This window comes from Eublepharis macularius, chromosome 4 (assembly GCF_028583425.1).
Source record: "Eublepharis macularius isolate TG4126 chromosome 4, MPM_Emac_v1.0, whole genome shotgun sequence".
Lineage (NCBI taxonomy): Eukaryota > Metazoa > Chordata > Lepidosauria > Squamata > Eublepharidae > Eublepharis > Eublepharis macularius.
In genome coordinates, this window is record NC_072793.1 from 179,888,593 (window position 1) to 179,907,188 (window position 18,596).

Below are 18,596 nucleotides of genomic sequence, written 5' to 3' on the forward strand. Positions count from 1 at the left end.
TTCGCCAGCAGCTGTGGCTGGCATGACTCAGCTCAACCCCACCCCTCCTGAGTAGATACAAATGACCTACATCTTTCCCACACTGTGACACTGAGAGATGTCTGTCTTTTGGTGCTACACCTCTGAAGATGCCAGCCACAGCTGCGGGCGAAACGTCAGGAACTACAATGCCAAGACCACGGCAATACAGCCCGGAAAACCCACAACAGCCATCTCACATTCTTCGCTTGCCCTCCCCCATTGAGACAATAATTGAGGGTGGGGGTGGAAAGCTGTCTGCCAACTAGCAACTTTATGATAGTAGGTGGAAGAAGAGGGGGGGGGTGGCTGTGACAGTGAAAAATTAGGATTTCAGAATTCTTACGTTAGCAAGATGGTTGCTTTTGCCCACTACCTGCTGAAAAAGGAATATGGGTGAACTCAGATTGACTTCCAGGAAAATACCTCTAACAGGCAGGAGAGTAGGTGGGAGCTGTTCAGTGCATGGAAAAGTGAGAGAAAATGGCACGTGTGTGCATAGGCTGCCTCTTCGCATGGCTCCTTCAGCAGCACAGACTTGCCCAACCCTCGGAAGTGCTTCTCTGCCCTCTACCTGCTGTGGGAGAAGTTCAGTGCCAACCTAATTACCACCCAACTCTTTACCAGCATCTGCCATCTTCTTGCATCTCCTCAACCCTGTGCTCTTCCCACACACACTTTCTCAGTCTCTTCGGCAAGCCCACGATAGGTCACCATACAAACTTTGGACATGAGTGTGGGCCGCAGCCCTGAGCCCCTCAAATTCTGAGTGGTAAGCAGAGGCCCTCAGAGGCCCTGAGTGCTATTTTATGTAACTCTAGATATAGCACAACTATGTATTAGAAAGATGACGACCATATGGAAGTAGATGCAATCATGTTTTATGATGTTTGTCTTTCTGTAAAGAAGCCTGGGTCTTTACATCGCCACACAGAGAAGTCCCTTACCCACTTTTCTCTTGTCCTGGCAAGCTAGCAAAAGTGCTGACAGTAGAAATGAAACTGCATTCCTAGAATCTGTGAAAACAAGGCAATTTGTTTTCTGTGCTCCACAGACAGATTAGATATTCATGGGTTTCCAAGATCCGGGTCTGTAGAATCTCAATTCTCTCATTGGCAACATTGCAAGAGATAAATGGCCACCATCCTGCCATAGATTGGGGTGCTTGTATCAAAGCCTTTGTCTCAGGAATGTTGGGGAGATGTTCACTTCCCAGCACCTACATCATGTAATGGAATAAATTAACAATGTGTTCCGCTAGTTGCATTAAGGATGGGAACAGATACAGGTCAGTCTTGAAAATGGCACACATCTGTCAATGGATACTTGAATTGATATCAGAGTTGCCAAAGTAAAAATGTTTGTTCTTTGAAATGATAAACTACTTTTTCAAGTGTAAATTGAAAAAGAGGACAACCCCTAATTATGCCAGACCAATGGAATGACACTAGGTCACATGCACACGTAACTAACTTGACCAATAATTTACTGAATGTATAATTTCTTTCTAATGAACCCAAGGTGATAAAAGTTGATGTAATGGCTCTCAGACCTCTGAAGAGCGGTTGGTTTTACTGGGCTTTTACTTCCCCTTGTATCCACTGTCTTCCCTCTATTCAAATAAAGTAACTTAGTTTTTCTCTCTTCATTGGACTCTATCTGTCTGCTTCTTCTGAATTGGACCTGAGGCGGAACAGGCCATGAATTTGCGTGGTTCATGAGAGTCACCATATCAAAAAAATATGGAAACCACAGATCTGGAGGGGCCGTGTCTGGCATCCTTCTATTTACCAGGGTTAGATTTGAGAGGCGGCAGAGAAGAGCTTTTCCTCTTACAGCCCCCTCATTTGGAATCACCTCCTAGGCATTTCAGGCTGCTCCCCTCCCCATTCAGCTTACAGGCCCAGATGAAAGCAGAGCGGCCTTCTCTCTTGCGGCCCCATCCTTTTCAATCCCCTCTGAGGAGGTCGGACTAGCCTCCTCCATATACAGCCCTCATACACAAGTGAAAACAAGACCCTCAATCCACAGTAACGAACACCAGGAGGGAGAGAGAGCCCAACTGATAGAGCCTCGGGGATTCTGCAAAACAGAAGTAATTTCTCACACGCCACCTCCCCATGGAATATTGTAATGCAGCACCACCCCACCTCCAGCACCAAGGGAAGGTAAAGGGGGGAGGAATTACAGGAGGGAAGATACTGAATGTTACCACTACTGGGAAGAAATACCATAAATGCCATTACATAAACAATTCTGTGTTTGTGATCCTTTCTTTTGGCTACATCCTCAAGGGCTGATTTGGATGTAGGCAACAGTTTTTATAAACTGTGTGAGATGCTCGAGGAAAGGACCGTTTCCCTCAAGAGGGACAGCAGCATGATTTCAGGCTTATTCAGCAGAAAGGAGAAGATGCTGCGAGGTGCCCCATTCACCCTTCCTTACCTCCCTCCTGCCCTTGCTCCATGCCCCAGAACTGCAGCCTCTGCCCTCGATCTGAGGGAGCCTCGTCTCCCTTGGGGGAATCTGCAGGCCCTTCTGACATCCTTTGAAACAGCAGGCAGGCACAGGGAGGCGGATTAGGGGAGGAATGGTGCTGGGAAAAACCTGGGAAATGGTCTGGTTTTGGGGAAATGTTGGGTGCTTATTGGGGAGTGGGATTAGTAGGAGAGTCCTTTACATCGGTCACCCCTTTGGAGCTCCCAGGTTGGATCCGTCTCACCTGCTCTTCCTGCATCTTGGCCTCTGCCTGGCTCAGCAGGAATCCTTTCAGGGCCTCCACCTGGGAACTGGTCTCCAGTCTGTATTCCCAACAAGACCACAGAGTTTCCTTACTCAGCTGTTAGGAATAACCAAATGTGTAGGGGTACTTGTTCTGTGAAGCCAAAAAGATGCAGTGCAAGAAGATATTTTAACAGTTTTACTCTGTCAACTTTCTTGGGCAGGTTCCTTGGTGATGCAGCATAGAAATCCACTAAGTAAGTCTATAGAGTTACTCTCTGCAGAGCCTACTGACTTCAATGGGCTTAGGAAGGGGTAAGGCACCTTAGGACTGCACTGTTAGTGTTGCATTACCACACAGAACTCTGCTGGGGTGCCATTCCTCCCAGGGCTTCTCCCTTAAATTTTATCAGCTCAGCTACTCTCAGATTGGTCAAGTCAATCAGGACTTTGTGGGTATTTTGGAGTTACTGCAGAAATAGCGCTCACTGCCATTTTAGTGTATTTGACACACCTTTATCACTGCTGTACCTTCCTGAATTTTTTTGTATTCACCAGATTCACTGTATCGGTTTTCTGCTCCTAATGAATAATGCTGATTTTGCCAATGCTCTCAGTTTGCTCCTGTACTTAAAATCAATTGCTGCCGCTTTCATTACCTTTTATTTGTGTTCTCAGGCACTGGGGGATTTTGTAAGCATCTTCAGGAACTATACTTAGAGAAATTTAAAATAAATAATTTACCTTCAGTTTCTGCCCCATGAGCCTCCCATCACACTCATAAGGAGCTTCCTTGGCCACACTGGAGCTCTTTGCGGCCTGCGCCAGCCTTCCCCCATCAGGGATGAATTTGTGCCTTCTGCAAAAGTGGCCTCTCTGGCGCTCAGCTCCAGACCCAGCTAGCTGGGCTCCAGACCAGGCCTCTCCCCTCCCTTCTCTGAAGCCTCCACCTTGGGATGCCAACTGCCAGCTGGATTCTGGAATTCTCCTGCTATTAGGACGTGCTAGAGCTAAGCCCCCTCAAGACATTCCACAGTCACAGGTAAGCGCATGGCAAGGACCTCCTGATTTTGCACAAAAGAGGTAAGAGCCCCCTCCCCCATACACCAGGGAGCAGCTTCGGAGGCCGGGTGCGGGGGTCCAGCTCTGGATCTGTGGCTGCTTTTTGCCTGGCCCCTTCCTGCCCCTCCCACCCCTCTTTCTCCTGCCGCCCATTCCCTTCCCTTAAAACAACATCATCTGGCGGCACCTTAAAGGCCCAGCGCCATTTCAATCCAACAATAAACCAGAAACATCAGGTCTTCAAGGCCCCCCCCCCGACTTACTGCGATCCGGCAGCCTGGCCCGGAGACCTTCTCCGCGTCTGCGCTTGAAACTCACCGGCGAAGGAGGTGCGGCGTGGCGGGTGGGGAGAAGCGGAGCCCCTTTTGCGAAGCCTCGCCAGCCCCCCTCCTGGCGGCGCCTCCGGGAAGGGGGACTCGCCCCACCGAAGCCTGCAAAGGACAGCGGGGGAAGGAGAGGGAGGCGCGGCCTTGGCAAGCTGGAGACGAAGGAGGACCGGGTTTCACGCAGAGGTTTCCTCTGTTCCTCCAACCCGGGAAGGGAAGTCTCTGCCAGCTTTCTCTGTCGCCCTCCGGTGGGTACTTTAAGTGGGTAGCCGTGTTGGTCTGCAGTAGAACAGCCGGATTTAAGCCCAGTAGCATCTTAGAAGCCAACCAGATTATCAGAGTCTTGAAAAATCAAAAATGCTAGGAAAAGAGGAAGGCAGCAGGAAAAGAGGAAGAGCTAAAACGAGATGACTTGACTCAATAAAAGAAGCCACGGCCTCCAGTTTGCAAGACCTGAGCAAGTCTGTTAATGATAGGGCGTTTTGAACGTCTTTTATTCATAGGGTCGCAATAGGTCGGAGGCAAGTTGATGGCACATAGCACACAAAACAAGCTTTTGAGAGTCAAAACTCCCTTCTTCAGGTCTGAAGAAGGGAGCTATGACTCTCAAAAGCTAACACTCTGAAAATCTGGTTGGTCAATAGGGTGCCGCTGGACTCCAATCCTGCTTTTTCTCCAATTGTGTTTACACACTCCAGATCAAGCAATCCGAATATTAGACTGAGCACTCGCTGGGCTTCCCCTCGTTGAACCAATGGGAGGGAAGGTGGCATAATATAGCCTGGTCTGATCCGAGGTTGGATGCTAAGCAGGGTCTGACCGAGTCAGAATTGGCTGGGAGACCCCCAGAGAAGAGCAAGGTTGGGCTCAGTAACACCTTAAACAACAACTAGATTTCTAAGGAATGAGCAAAACCTCATACTTGGTTGGTCTTTTAGGTGCTATTGGACCTGGCTCTTGGACTGCAGACCAACATGGCTACCCAACTGAAACCACCATGAAAGCCCCTTTTTGGGGCTGCCATAAGTAGGTTGATGGCACATGCCCACATCAACTGAACCATAAAAGATTTGGCCATGAAAGTGCAAAATGTGAATGAGGATTTCTGTGCAAAAACACCCATCGTTCCTGTCTGCTCTGTTTCCCTCTCCAATGAATAAAAGAAGACTTTGCCTACCTGGGGAAAGGTCTGCTGTGAGAGTTAAAGGGAGACAGGCAGGACTGCCAACAGAAGGGCACATTTTAATGTTCCCTGTGTAAAGGACGCCCTACCCTGCAAGTGAGAAACTAATACAGAAAGAAGATCCTACTCAAACTCTCCTTATAAGGCCGGGTTCTGCCCCTCTCCCAGGAAGCACTGAAAAACGTCACACACCCTTTCCTACTTTTCCTTTAAGTGGCAATCTCCCTCTGCCTCACCTCCCTTCACAGGTTGGGGGCTTCCCAGGCAGGTAAGGGTTGGTCACCACGGGCCACCTGTCTAGCCTCCACTCTGGCAGGCAGAGAGCCCTGACCCAAACCCTCAGAGGGTCTCTCATCTTTTAGAGGCTCCACCAGACAGGCAGCCCCTTCCCTGTATTTACCTCACTTCACCCAGCAACTGCCCAGGGCTACTGGGGAAAGGGAACTTAGAGGTTATTTACAGGGCCTTCTGCAGCTATGATCCTGCAGTTGGGCAAAATCAACAGCTGTCCGCACACACGTTTTCTCTGTGGTGGCTTCCACCCTGTGGAACGGGTTGCCTGAAGAGGTCAGGAAAGCTCCCACTCTTTCAGCTTTCCACAAACTATGCTAAAGCAAGTTATTTAAAACAGCTTTTCGACACAGGTAACAGGGTCGTACAGTTTGCAGAATGGTTCAGAAAGTTACATGGGCAAAAGTTTAGAGGCTATGATCTATACTAAGTACATCTTATACTGCCTGTTGCATAGTAGGATCCTACTATGTAGTTTTGTGTTGTTTAATGTGTCATGTTAATACTTATGCTTTGCTCCAGCCCTGTTCTCAGATTCCTGATTGGTGACAAGGTCCATCAAGGTCAGTCTCGTCTACGCAGAACGGCAGCAGCAGCGCTCCAGGGTCGCAGGCGGAGGAGGCCTTTCCCATCACAGTCTGACTGATCCTTTTGCTGCAGGTGCCTTGGACTGAGCCTGGGAACTTCTGCATGCCAAGCAGACGCCCTTCCACTTTGCCATGGCCCCATTCCCAGTACCCCCAGTTCAAAACATATCAGGCAGGAGGGGATGGGAAAGCCCGAGGCCCTGGAGAGCAGCTGTCAGTCTGAACAGACAATACTGTCCTTGGTGGACTGAGGGTCTCATTCAGGCACCTTCCCGTGTGTGTTCATATGACGATAGCTCCTGCGGAAACATGGAGAGAAAAGGAGAGAAGGGAGCAGGGTCAGTAGTGGGGGGGGGGAGTGGGGACCCCCCCCCCTTTCTCCAAGATCCCACTAAGGCAGGTGGCAGTGGGGCATACCTTTTCTGGGCTCTGGGCTCTTGCTTTGGTCTGCCAGGCTCTTGGGAGGGGCCCCTTTCCACTGAGGCTGCTGGCCAGGCCTTCCGGGCATGCTCGTTGTCAGGCTCTGGGGGTGCCTAGAGGGCTCTTGGGAATCAGCTGGTTTTGCAGCCTGAAATCAGAAGACAAAATGGAGGGGGGGGGCTAGAGGGAGGGAAGGACAGAAGCTGCTTTGGGTTTCCATCAAGGAGAAAAGCAGAGCAGAAATGACTAACATGACTAACATAAAACAAGTAGCCCAAATATTATTTCGCTTCCAGGAAAAATGCACAGAAGCATTCAGGTGCCAAAATGTGAGGGTTGCACAGCATACCGCTGAAAAAACTCTGAGGTTCTTATGCCTGTCATCAAAAAGAAATTATTACAAGCCCACCTCCTGAAGCATCTGAAGCGCCCCAGGTAAGCACCAGTCCAGGTAGCAGAAGAGCAGCTTAAAAGGTACAGATTTGGCCAGCCTTAGGGTAATTTGTTGGACTTCGAGAACAGCTTTTTGAGATGTCCCACCTGTCCAGGCCCCAGCTGGAGGAAAGCAGCCAAGATTCTCCCAAGGATGCTAAAATGAGTCCCAAGTTGGATTCTGAGCATGAAACGGGGGGAAATATCATTTTTCAGCCTGGCAGCAGGTCTTCAAGGCATCGGCCGCTGCTTTTTCCAGCCGACGACTCTCAAGATGCAGACATTATGTTTAGGACTTTGGCATGGAACTATGTGCTCCACACAGAGCAATAAGAACAGTTCCTTCTCCACTCTTCTGCCAGAGATGGGATCCCAGAGTCACACTTCCATTCTGCCACCACCCTCTTGAATTTGAGGGTGTACAATCAACCAATTGGTACCCCAATGTACACACAGGGTCCTATTGGGGAGGATGCTGTTGGAAACTGTGACACCTCCCCATGGTTACCTGGAGCATTTCCGAAAGGCACAGGGGCTATACTGGGCAGAGAGAGTTGGCAACCGCGTTCATTGGACCTCGTTACTGTTTCCTCGCTACTGTTCAATAAAGTGTAAAGAGATTAACAGTTGTGTCCCTGTGTGTTTGCAGTCAAGGCTTGCTTCCCACACCCACTCCCTACTTGACACCATTCTCTGACCTAACTACACCCCCGTCCATACTTTCCCCAAAGGGCTTCACAGAATGGTTTCCTCTTTCTGTGTCTGGAGGGAGGGGGCATTCACATACATGCATGTTGGAAGGAATGCAGTTAGACTTCATGATGCCACTGGGTTTCAGCCCTATTTTCCTACCCTGGACTGACATGGATTCCCTCTGCAGGCCCACCCTTTCCACTTGCTCTCTCTGCTGAAGGATGTCGGCACCTTGCAGAGGGAACTGGGTAGGGGGTCTGGTCAAAGGAGGGATATGTATGCAGACGCAAGGGGGGAGCATTCCACTGGGTCCAATACACTGCCCCCCCCCAGTGCTGCTAGCATCTGATAAGCTACCAGGCAGATACACGGGGGAGGCTGACACTGGAAGTGACAGTCCTGTCAGTGTGGCATGCAGGGGTTGTGAAGGAGGGTGTCAGTCAAAATGATGAACATCTCTTTTGGCCCATCAGCTGGATGGTCCCCCCCCCCTTTTGTGGTTTGCATGGGCAAACCATCAGCCGAGCTCCACTGGCCTGACTCTGGCCTCTCTCCATGTGGGAACTGAACCAGAGGTCCAGCCATCCTATCCCAGTGCCTTTCCACTGGGCCACCCCTCTCTGCCAGGCCCCATACGGCTGGTGTTTGTCATCATTCGTAGTGGAATATTTGATATCTGATGTGGTTCCTCCTTCTTTGCTGGGGTGGGGTGGAGCTATGGATGCATGTTTGGGATGTGGTGGCCCTGGGTTTGATCCCAGACTCAATCTTATGTTTTGCTGCCAGATCGACAGAACATTGCCAATAGAATTATTGGGCTTTATTTTTTTAACTGCCATCCCTGTCCCAAAGTACCTGGGACCCAGCTGGCACATGTCATACATTGAAGCACTTCCCCATGGGACTATGCAAGGTGTTAAAGGTTTTCTGAGATGCTTTCATATATTCCTACAGATGGCTGCCACACCTTGGCCTGGCAGAAGGCAAGTGGGCCATGGACTGTGACTCTGATACTGATCTAGGGTGACCAGCTCTGATTTAAGAAATTCGTGTGAGATTTGGGGCGATTCTTGGAGAGGCCTGAGTTTGAAGTAGGGAAGGACGGAACTGGGGACGTGATACCATAGAGTATGACCTCTGAAGCTGCAGTTTCCTCCAGGCCAACTGGTTTCTATGGTCTCAAAATGTAATTCCAAGAGAACTCTGGGCCCCACCTGCAGGATCATAAACCTACGTGACTCATCAGTGAGGTGCATGAGAGTGTCGCTGATATCACAGACCTTTGTTGTGGTTGCACAGTTCCTGGGTCTTCCCTCCCTGTCCTCTAGATGCCAATGGGAGGAGGAGCCAAGGGGCTGCAGCTGCATCAGTGGGGGAGGGGAGTTGCCTGCATCCCTTTCTGCCACTCAGAGGGATGTCATCAGGCACTGCTTTCTGAGCAGTGGCTATAGTTGGGGACAACACGGACTTCAGAATGCGCACTCTGCACCCTGGACCATGAAGACTGGGACGTGCGGTGCCCCCTTACCCCACAAAACACCGATATGCTGGGGCTGACGACTTCTCAGGATTCGGCTTTTAATATCTGAAACCTTCGAAGCAATTATACTATGGTAGATATTATTATGATTTATTACATTGCATTCTAATTTTTTAAGCCAATCTATCTGAAGAAACGTCCAACAAATCTCCAAGTATTTCTATGGCACCCCCTCCCCATCGAGTGAATTATTAGATGGGAAAGTAATCTTTCACTGTGGCTGATTTTCCCACACTCCAGGTATTTATACAGTTTCTGCAAAGTGTGAATTCTTTGATGAACAATAAGATCTCCCGTCTGACTCAAGATTTTCCACACTCCAGGCATTTACATAGTCCCCCTGTGGGAATTCTTTGATGGAGAGTAAGTTTTCTACTCTCAATGAAGCTTTTTTCACTCTCCAGTCATTAATATGGTTTCTCCCTTGTGTGAACTCTCTGATGGACAGTAAGTTTTCCACTCTCAGTGAAGCTTTTTCCACACTCCAGGCATTTATATGGTTTCTCTCCTGTGTGGATTCTTTCATGGACAGTAAGATTTCCACTCCGATTGAAGCTTTTCCCACACTCCAGGCATTTATATGGTTTCTCCCCTGTATGAATTCTTTGATGGACAGCAAGATAACCACTCTGACTGAAGCTTTTTCCACATTCCAGGCATTTGTATGGTTTCTCCCCTGTGTGAATTCTCTGATGGACAGCAAGTTTTCCATTCTCACTGAAGCCTTTCCCACACTCCAGGCAAATATATGGTTTCTCCCCTGTGTGAGTTCTTTGATGGACAGTAAGATTTGCACTCAAACAGAAGTTTTTTCCACACTCCAGGCATTTGTACGGTTTCTCGCCTGTGTGAATTCTTTGATGGACAGTAAGATTTGCACTCTGAATGAAGCTTTTGCCACAATTTAGGCATTTATATGGTTTTTCCCCTGTGTGAAATCTTTGATGGACAGTAAGATCGCCACTCTGTCTGAAGCTTTTCCCACACTCTAGGCATTTATATGGTTTCTCCCGTGTGAATTCTTTGATGGACAGTAAGATAGCCACTGTGACTGAAGCTTTTTCCGCATTCCAGGCATTTATAAGGTTTCTCCCCTGTGTGAATTCTTTGATGGACAGTAAGATTTCCATCCCGATTGAAGCTTTTTCCACACTCCAGACATTTATATATTTTCTTATTTTTCCTGGCAGCAGTGCATTCCATACGGTTTTCTCCTTTATATATGTTTTGCACTTGAGAGTCTCTATGCTGCAAAAAGTCAGAAATATTCCTCTCTTTCGATGAGCATTTTCTCTTCTGCTTCTTCAGGGTACCATTATATTCCACGCTCTGTTTCACATCTGAGTATGTTTCTTCTTTGTTAGTCGCTAGATGTGCTTCTGTTTCATTATGTGACTTCCACAGGCCTCCTGCTGAAAGGAAGAGAAATCTGGGTTGATGAGGAAGCACATTCCCTGAATATCCTTGTCAGAGTTTTCTATTTTGCCTTGTGATACTTTTGTTTGCACTTTGTGAATGCTCAGGGGTTAAGCTCAAACAGTCTGTATCCAGCCAGAATAGACATTTGTACAGTAGAAAATATAGCCCAGGTGGACAAAAGGGAGACTATATACACAATGAAGGCCTTCTACCTCAAAATGACCCAATGTTAAAAACTTCCTCTTTTCCTCCCTGAGTTAATGAGGAGGGGGAGTGGTTTGAAGGAGGGTTGTGGAGAGAATAATATCTTTGAAGAAAGGGATAATCACTCATGGAATGATACAAAAGAGTCGGAAGAGAGGGCGACAGCCAGATGGAATAAAAAGAAATCTGACATTAAGAAACCTGAAACTATTTCTGCCTTTTGCTCTGACATATCGTGACAACTAGGGAAAGAGGGGTATGTTTATAATTTTTTTTCGAGTGTATCAACTGGATGCTTTATTTTTTAAGTCAAAATGTTCTGTTCCTGAAATCATATACTCTGATCCCTGTAACCACAAAAAGCCTATCACATTACAAAAGTAGGTTTTACATATACAGAAGAAGGATGCATTTCTATCTTTTTTCATTTTCTCTAAGCTTGCATGTTATCATTTTATGTGTATCAATTATAGGCTTTATTATCCTATTATATAAAAGGTAAGCAGCATTCCAGATGACTTACTTGTTATCCTGATGCGCCTTCATAGGGCGCCGCTGGGGTGGGAAACCCAGGCAAGAAAGACTATACCTCCAGAGAGTGCGCCATGGCAGGAAGCTAAGGCGGGGCAGCGCGTACTTCCCTCCCGCCCACCCACTTCATCTAGGGGCGATCAGGGCCTGGAGTAGGCAGCAATACCCTCCCGCACCCTCGCCTTTACCCAGCAGAGATTGGGGCAGGGAGGAGGCGGCAATGCCCAACTGCCCGCCACCTTTATCTGGAGACGATCAGGGTGCAGAGCAAGTGGCAATGCCTCCTCTCCTTTTACCTGGCTGGGATCAGGCATGGAGCAGGAAGGAATGCCCACCCCCATTCACCCAGCCAGCATCAGCCACAGAGCAGGCAGCAATGACCACCACCTTCAACCGGCAGGGATCAAGTGTGGAGCAGTTGGCAATGCCCCTCTTCGCCTGGCGGGAATCAGGCGCTAATTAGGCAGCAATGCCCCCCCCCTTCACTCAGCTGGGACTAGACGCAAAGAGGCAGCAATACCTGCCCCCCCCTTCAACTGACTGGGATCAGGGGCAATGTCCCTCATTCACTCAGCAGTGATCAGGCATGGAGCAGGCGGCAATGCCCACTTCCCCTTCACCTGGTCAGGATCAAGCATGGAGCAGGGGGCAATGCCCGCCCCCTGTTCACCAGATGTAGATCAAGTGTGGAGCATGCAGTAATGCCCGTCTACCTTCACCTGGCCAGGATCAGGAGCAGAACAGGCAGAAATGCTACCCCCCTTCACCCAGCCGGAATCATGCATGGAGTAAATGGCAATGTCCCTCATTTACCCAGTGGTGACCTGGCATGGAACAGGTGGCAGTGCCCCCCCTTCACTGGACGGGAATTAGGTGCAGAGCAGGTGGAAATGCATGTCCCTCTTCACCCGACCAGGATAAGATGTGGAGCAGGTGGCAATGCCCACTCCTCTTCACTTGGCCGGGATCAGGCATGGGAGCAAGCCTCAATGCCTGCTTGCCCGCCCTCCCCTTTCTAGAGCCCATTGTGTTTTTTTCCACAATGGGCTTTGTTGCTAGTGAAGAACATGGCTGAGATGATTTTAATCTGAACAACAAACCTAACATCAATAAATCTTTCTCTCTCCTTAAACATCACAGTGAGAAAGGCAAACTATAAAACATGTAAATGAGGCTCAGGGCAGGCATCAATATCCCCCGCTTCACTCAGCTGAGATCAGGTGCAGAGCAGGCAGAAATGCCACCTCCTCTTCAGCTGATGAGAATCAGGTGCAGGACCGGTGCCGCCGCCACCTTCACCCGGCAGGGGTCAGGAGGAGTGGAGCAGGCAGCAATGCCTACCTGCTTGCCCTCCCCGTTCTAGAGCCCATTATATTTTTTTCCACAATAGGCTTTGTTGCTAGTGAAGAACATGGCTGAGATTATTTTAATCTGAACAACAAACCTAAAACCAATAAATCTTTCTCTCTCCTTAAACATCACAGTGAGAAAGATGAACTATAAAATATGTAAATAAATGGTATTCAATTGTTCATTTTTTGGTGTATCCATTGTATGGTATTCTCTTTAAGGTAAACACTTCTCATGTGGTTTCTGCACCCATTAAAAGTGTCGTTCTTAGGGTCGCGCATAACAACCTAAAAGAGAAAAATAGGGATCTCCTGCTTTCTGGAGAATCTCTCTGTCAAGTGTGGTTTTAAGAATTTCCCCCTACATCCATATTGGCTGATGTAAAAGGTAGGCGATTCTGATACCATTAAAGAGGTATGGGATATTTTTACTATGGAAAAAATAGCAGACCACCTTCATTCTAACGATAAACCACAGTTTCAGTCGTCATTCTTTACGCAATGGTTGCCCTTTTTGAATTACTTACACAATACTAACCTGCCTAATGCTGACATCAATACTTTTAGCTTCTTAGCTATATTATGAGAATATCTCCTCACTGTTCCCCCTTCCACTGTTTTTGTAGTCTATTACATTGGCTTTGTTATTGTTATTGACCATTCCAAGGTTTGTTTCTTGTATTATTGTTATGTGTATTTATGAATATCGTAAATTGTAAAATGAAAAATAAATAGTTAAAAAAAAAGAGGGTCTGTTTCAAGAAAGCCCACCTGGCGTGGGCTTTCGAGGACCACGGTTCTCTGTCAGATGCATCTGGCGGGGAGGGCTGTGGTTATCGAAGGCTTGTGCTGCAGTGGAATTGTATGGTCTTGGTGGTGCTACTGGACTCTTTTTATTTTGCTACTACAGACTAACACGGCAAACTCCTTTGAACTTTTACACAAGCAAACTGATCCCCCACATCAAAAGGAGCTGTCTGCATCTCCATATCAAAGGAGTTGTTTACATCCCTCCTCTCCTCCTCCCCTTCCCTCTCCTCCTCTATATTTGACCAGTTTCTTTCTGCCCTCCATGCATCTGACGAAGAGAACTGTGATTCTCAAAAGTTTATGCTACAATAAAATTGGTTAGTCTTAAAGGTGCTACTGGACTCTTTTTGATTTTGCTACTACAGACTAACACGGCTAACTCCTCTGGATCTATGTTTCAAGAAAGCAGCGTCAACCATTTAAGAGGCCTAAGTAGGCAGCTCAAAGAAAAAAGAAAGGCAACTGAGTAGTATAAAAGCTCCTCGTTGAAGGCTAGTAATTCAACACCAATGCCAACAGTATGGATTCTTATTCTCCACGGCATAAAGAAGGCATGCGGGGGCGGGGGTGTTACCTCAGTTCCCCATGCCAGAGGTGAAAACATCTTTCTTCGACTCCTCAAAAGGACCCCTCACAATCTGGGAACATAATCCACATCCTCGCTCCACCCTTCTACTATGATAAGGGAGGAAGGCTCCCCTCTCCTCCAAAAAAAGCTCCGGCAACTCTTTTTTTCAGCAATTAAACATGGGAAGAAAGTCAGAAATTGAAAAAAAAAATTAAGAAACAGGTTTATACTCAAAAAGAGAATCCAGCCTTGGAAGTGACAGTCTGCTTTCCATTCGCCTGAGTTGCTCCACCAGAAACAAGAGTGGCAGCTCTCAGCCTAGTACTGCATCTGAAGGGAGAAGTGCTCCTGCCTCCCACAACAGTCAGTGGTTCACCCAAGAGTACGTGCTACCTCCGAGTCCACTCTGGGCCAGCCTTGCTCCCCTTCCAATGCAATCAGCAATCGGTCTGTCCCACCCCCTTTCTCTCTTCCTCAGTCAGCCCTTCCCCTCTTAGAACCCCTTCAGGACATTCCTTGGGGTCCTTACAGTGCAATCCTAAGCAAAGTTACACCAGTCCAAGCCCATTGATTTCAATGGGCTTAGACTGGTGTAACTCTGTTTAGGATTGCTCTGTAAATCATCTTTCTGACTGGCTGCTCCAGACAGCAGACCATCTACCGTTAAAAAGAGGCTGGGAAAGGAAAGATTTCAGTGGCATTATTACATTGGTTTGCTTTCCAGCTGGCAAATCTCTATGTGCCAGGCCCTTCAGAATCACTTACACACTTCTCTGTGATGGGGAAATGTTTTCCTGAGATCTGTCAGGAATTGATGTGGGTCATTTTACTTCTTATATGGACCAACAATTGCAGTAATAGATTCAGCAGGTTCCCTGAACATAGGACTTTTTAAAAAAGGAGCCTCTAGCCTCTCACATTGCAGAGATATGCCCTTTTCCTTATATCTCTGCAAAAGAAGGGGTTAGAAAATTACTTTTTCAAAATGAACACTGGGAATTCAGAGAACCTACTGCATTTAAAGACCAGGTAAGGAACGGATTTGCAATACTAAGTTTAATTGATCGTGAGCCAGAAGAACTATGGGCTGAAACTAGAGATGTTATCAAGGAAGAATGTGCAAAGACTATCCCTGTAGCCAAAAGAAAGGAGAAGCCTAAATGGATGTCTGAGGAAACTCTTAAAATTGCTAAAGATAGACGAGAAGCAAAAGCAAAAGGCAACAGAAATAGGATCAAAACTCTACATGCAGCTTTTCAGCAGCTTGTACGCAGAGACAAAGAAATCTATTATAATAACCAGTGCAAAGAAATAGAAGAGAACAACAAAAAAGGAAGAACAAGAGACTTGTTCCAAAAGATCCAAGAAATCAAAGGGAAATTCAAACCATGGCTTGGGATGCTGAAAGATCATTATGGAAATACAGTATCTGATCAGGACAAAATAAAGATGGAAGCAATACACTGAGGAACTATACAAAAGAGATGGATGGATGACAGATACTTTCGAAGAAGAATCTTTTGATGAAGAATCAGAAATCCTAGAAAGTGAGGTAAAAGCTGCACTCAAAGCATTTGAGAGAAACAAAGCATCTAGAGTAGACGGAATACCAATAGAGTTATTTCAAGCCGCAAAAATGGAGACCATCAGAATCTTAACAAGAATATGCCAACAAATATGGAAAACAAAACAATGGCCAACCAACTGGAAACGCTCAGTCTACGTTCCAATTCCCAAAAAAGGGGATGCCAAGGAGTGCAGTAACTATCGGACAATTGCATTAATTTCCCATGCAAGCAAAGTCATGCTCAAAATTATACAGCAAAGACTCTTACCATATATGGAACGAGAAATGCCAGGTGTTCAAGCTGGATTCAGAAAAGGAATAGGCACCAGAGATCACATTGCAAATTTATGATGGTTAATGGAAAATGCTAGAGAATTTCAGAAGAAAATCAGCCTGTGTCTTATAGATTACAGCAAAGCTTTTGACTGTGTAGATCATGAAAAGCTAGGGAGAGTCTTAAAAGAAATGAGGGTGCCCCAACATCTGATTGTTTTAATGCATAACCTCTACTCTGAACAAGAGGTCACTCTCAGGACAGAATACAGAGAAAAACAGGGTTAACATACCTGTAACTTATGTTCATCGAGTTCTTCTGTGCTGACACACATGGGACTGCGCAGGCGCAGGCCAGCCGCCGGAGAATTTTCTAGAGCTTCCATGGCTCCGAAGGGGCCGTTTGTCGCGCGCCTCAGCGACCGTTTTCCCGCCCAAACGGTCACGTGATCCTCCAGCGACCAACGGCCCCTTCCCTCAGTTCTCCCTTGCCGCCGCTTGACCAACACACTTCAGCCGTAACACCTTAAAAACACCAATATCCGTTACAGCCATCACAGTATTGTGCATTGGAGTTCACAGCGGGGTAGGAGGGAGGGTTGTGTGTCAGCACAGAAGAACTCGATGAACATAAGTTACAGGTATGTTAACCCTGTTTTCATCTTCGTTCTTCTGTGCCTCCACACATGGGAGTGTACCAAGCTTCACACAATAAGGAAGGCGGGGGTGAAGTCCAACACAATTTTATTGAACAAACAAGAACAACAATAAATAGATATGCATATATACATCTATGTAAAAAACTGTGTAAGGACACATAAATATTCAATATTTACATATATACACACCCCCAGGTACATATATACACACTTTCACTCAAGGGTACCCAACAGGTACGCCAAGAAAGTCATACCAAAAAATTCCCTCAGGAAAAAAGGGAGTGTAAGACAGCCTTGGCCACAGATACATCCTGCTCCGCATTGACATCAACGGCGTAATGCCTGACAAAGGTGTCTGCAGAGGACCATGTGGCTGCTTTACAAATGTTAACCAGGGGCACCCCCCTGAGGAGTGCCGAAGAGGATGCTTGGGACCGCGTGGAGTGGGCTCTGACATGTAGCGGGCAAGCCACCCCTGCTAGGGAATAGGCCTTGCTAATGGCCGTCACAATCCACCTAGACAGGGTCTGTGAGGAAGCCCTGTTACCCTTGTCCTTGGCCCCAAAACATACAAACAGGTGAGGACTGGAGCGGAATCCCTTCGTCCTATCCAGGTAATAGGCTAGGGCCCTCTTCAAGTCTAGGGTATGGAGGGCCTTTTCCCCCTTAGAGGAGGGTTGAGGAAAGAAAGCAGGCAGTGAGATATCCTGCGAGAGGTGGAAGGCGGACACCACCTTGGGCAGGAACCCAAGGCAGGGACGCAGGACCACCTTGTTGGGATGAAACACAAGAAAGGGAGGGTCAGACCGCAGTGCAGACAGCTCACTGACCCTTCTGGCCGATGTGACGGCCACCAAGAATGCCACCTTGTAGGATAGCATATCCAAGGGGCATGTAGCCATCGGTTCAAATGGAGGCAACATGAGACGTGAGAGCACCAAGGACAGCGACCACTGAGGCACTGGCGCTGACACAGGTGGGTAAAGATTGTACATGCCCTTAAGGAACTGGCGGGATTGTGGGTGAGAAAACACCGTAGCACCCTCAACTCGGGTGTGAGCAGCTGATATCGCTGCCAGGTGGACCTTGAGGGAGGAAGCCTTCAAGCCCAGGCCACGCAAGTGGCACAAATACTCGAACACCACCCCCAAGGGACTGTTGTCAGGCACCACTCCTCTGGCAAGTGCCCAGAGCTCAAACCTGCGCCACTTGGCCGCATAAGCGCGCCTAGTGGATGGCCGACGAGCATTCAGGAGGACCCTCTGTACCTCGTCAGTAAAGCCTATCGGGGAGGAACGATCCGCCAAGCCGTTAGATGCAGCTTCCTTGGATCGTGGTGGACCAGGCTCCCGTTTAGGAGAAGGTCTTGCCGAGGGGGCAGACTCACATACGTCCGTTGGGACATCCGCAGGAGCTTCGGGAACCAAACCTGCCGTGGCCAGAAGGGGGCCACTAGAATGCAGTCCGTCCCGTCCTCCTCTATCTTGCACAAGACCCTGGGAATCAAGGGGAACGGAGGAAACATGTAGTGCAAGCCCTGCGTCCACGTAAACTGGAAGGCATCCCCAATAGAGAGGGGGTCGCTCCCTGCCCTGGAACAGAACGTGTGGGCCTTGGAGGTCGCCGCAGTGGCGAACACATCTATCACTGGATGACCCCACATCTGGAAGATCGGCGCAACGCACTCCACGTTCAGTTCCCACTCGTGTTCCAGTAAAGGGACCCTGCTGAGGGCATCTGCCCGGGCATTGTCCGACCCAGCCACGTGTATAGCACGGAGCGACACGCCGTTCTTGATAGCCCACTGCCAAGTGAGTGTGGCTTCCCGGCACAGGGCCATGGACACTGTGCCCCCCTGCTGATTCACGTAGTACATGGCAGTCGTGTTGTCCGTCTGCACCAAGACCTGACGATTTCTCAGCAGTGCTGTAAGAGACACAAGT

The 18,596-nt window shown here is 48.0% G+C and overlaps 1 pseudogene; it reads right to left on the reverse strand.

Moving 5' to 3' along the window:
* Nucleotides 1–9,351: 9,351 nt before the first annotated feature.
* LOC129327236 (zinc finger protein 208-like) overlaps nt 9,352–18,596 on the reverse strand; it is a 113,626-nt pseudogene continuing 104,381 nt past the window's right edge.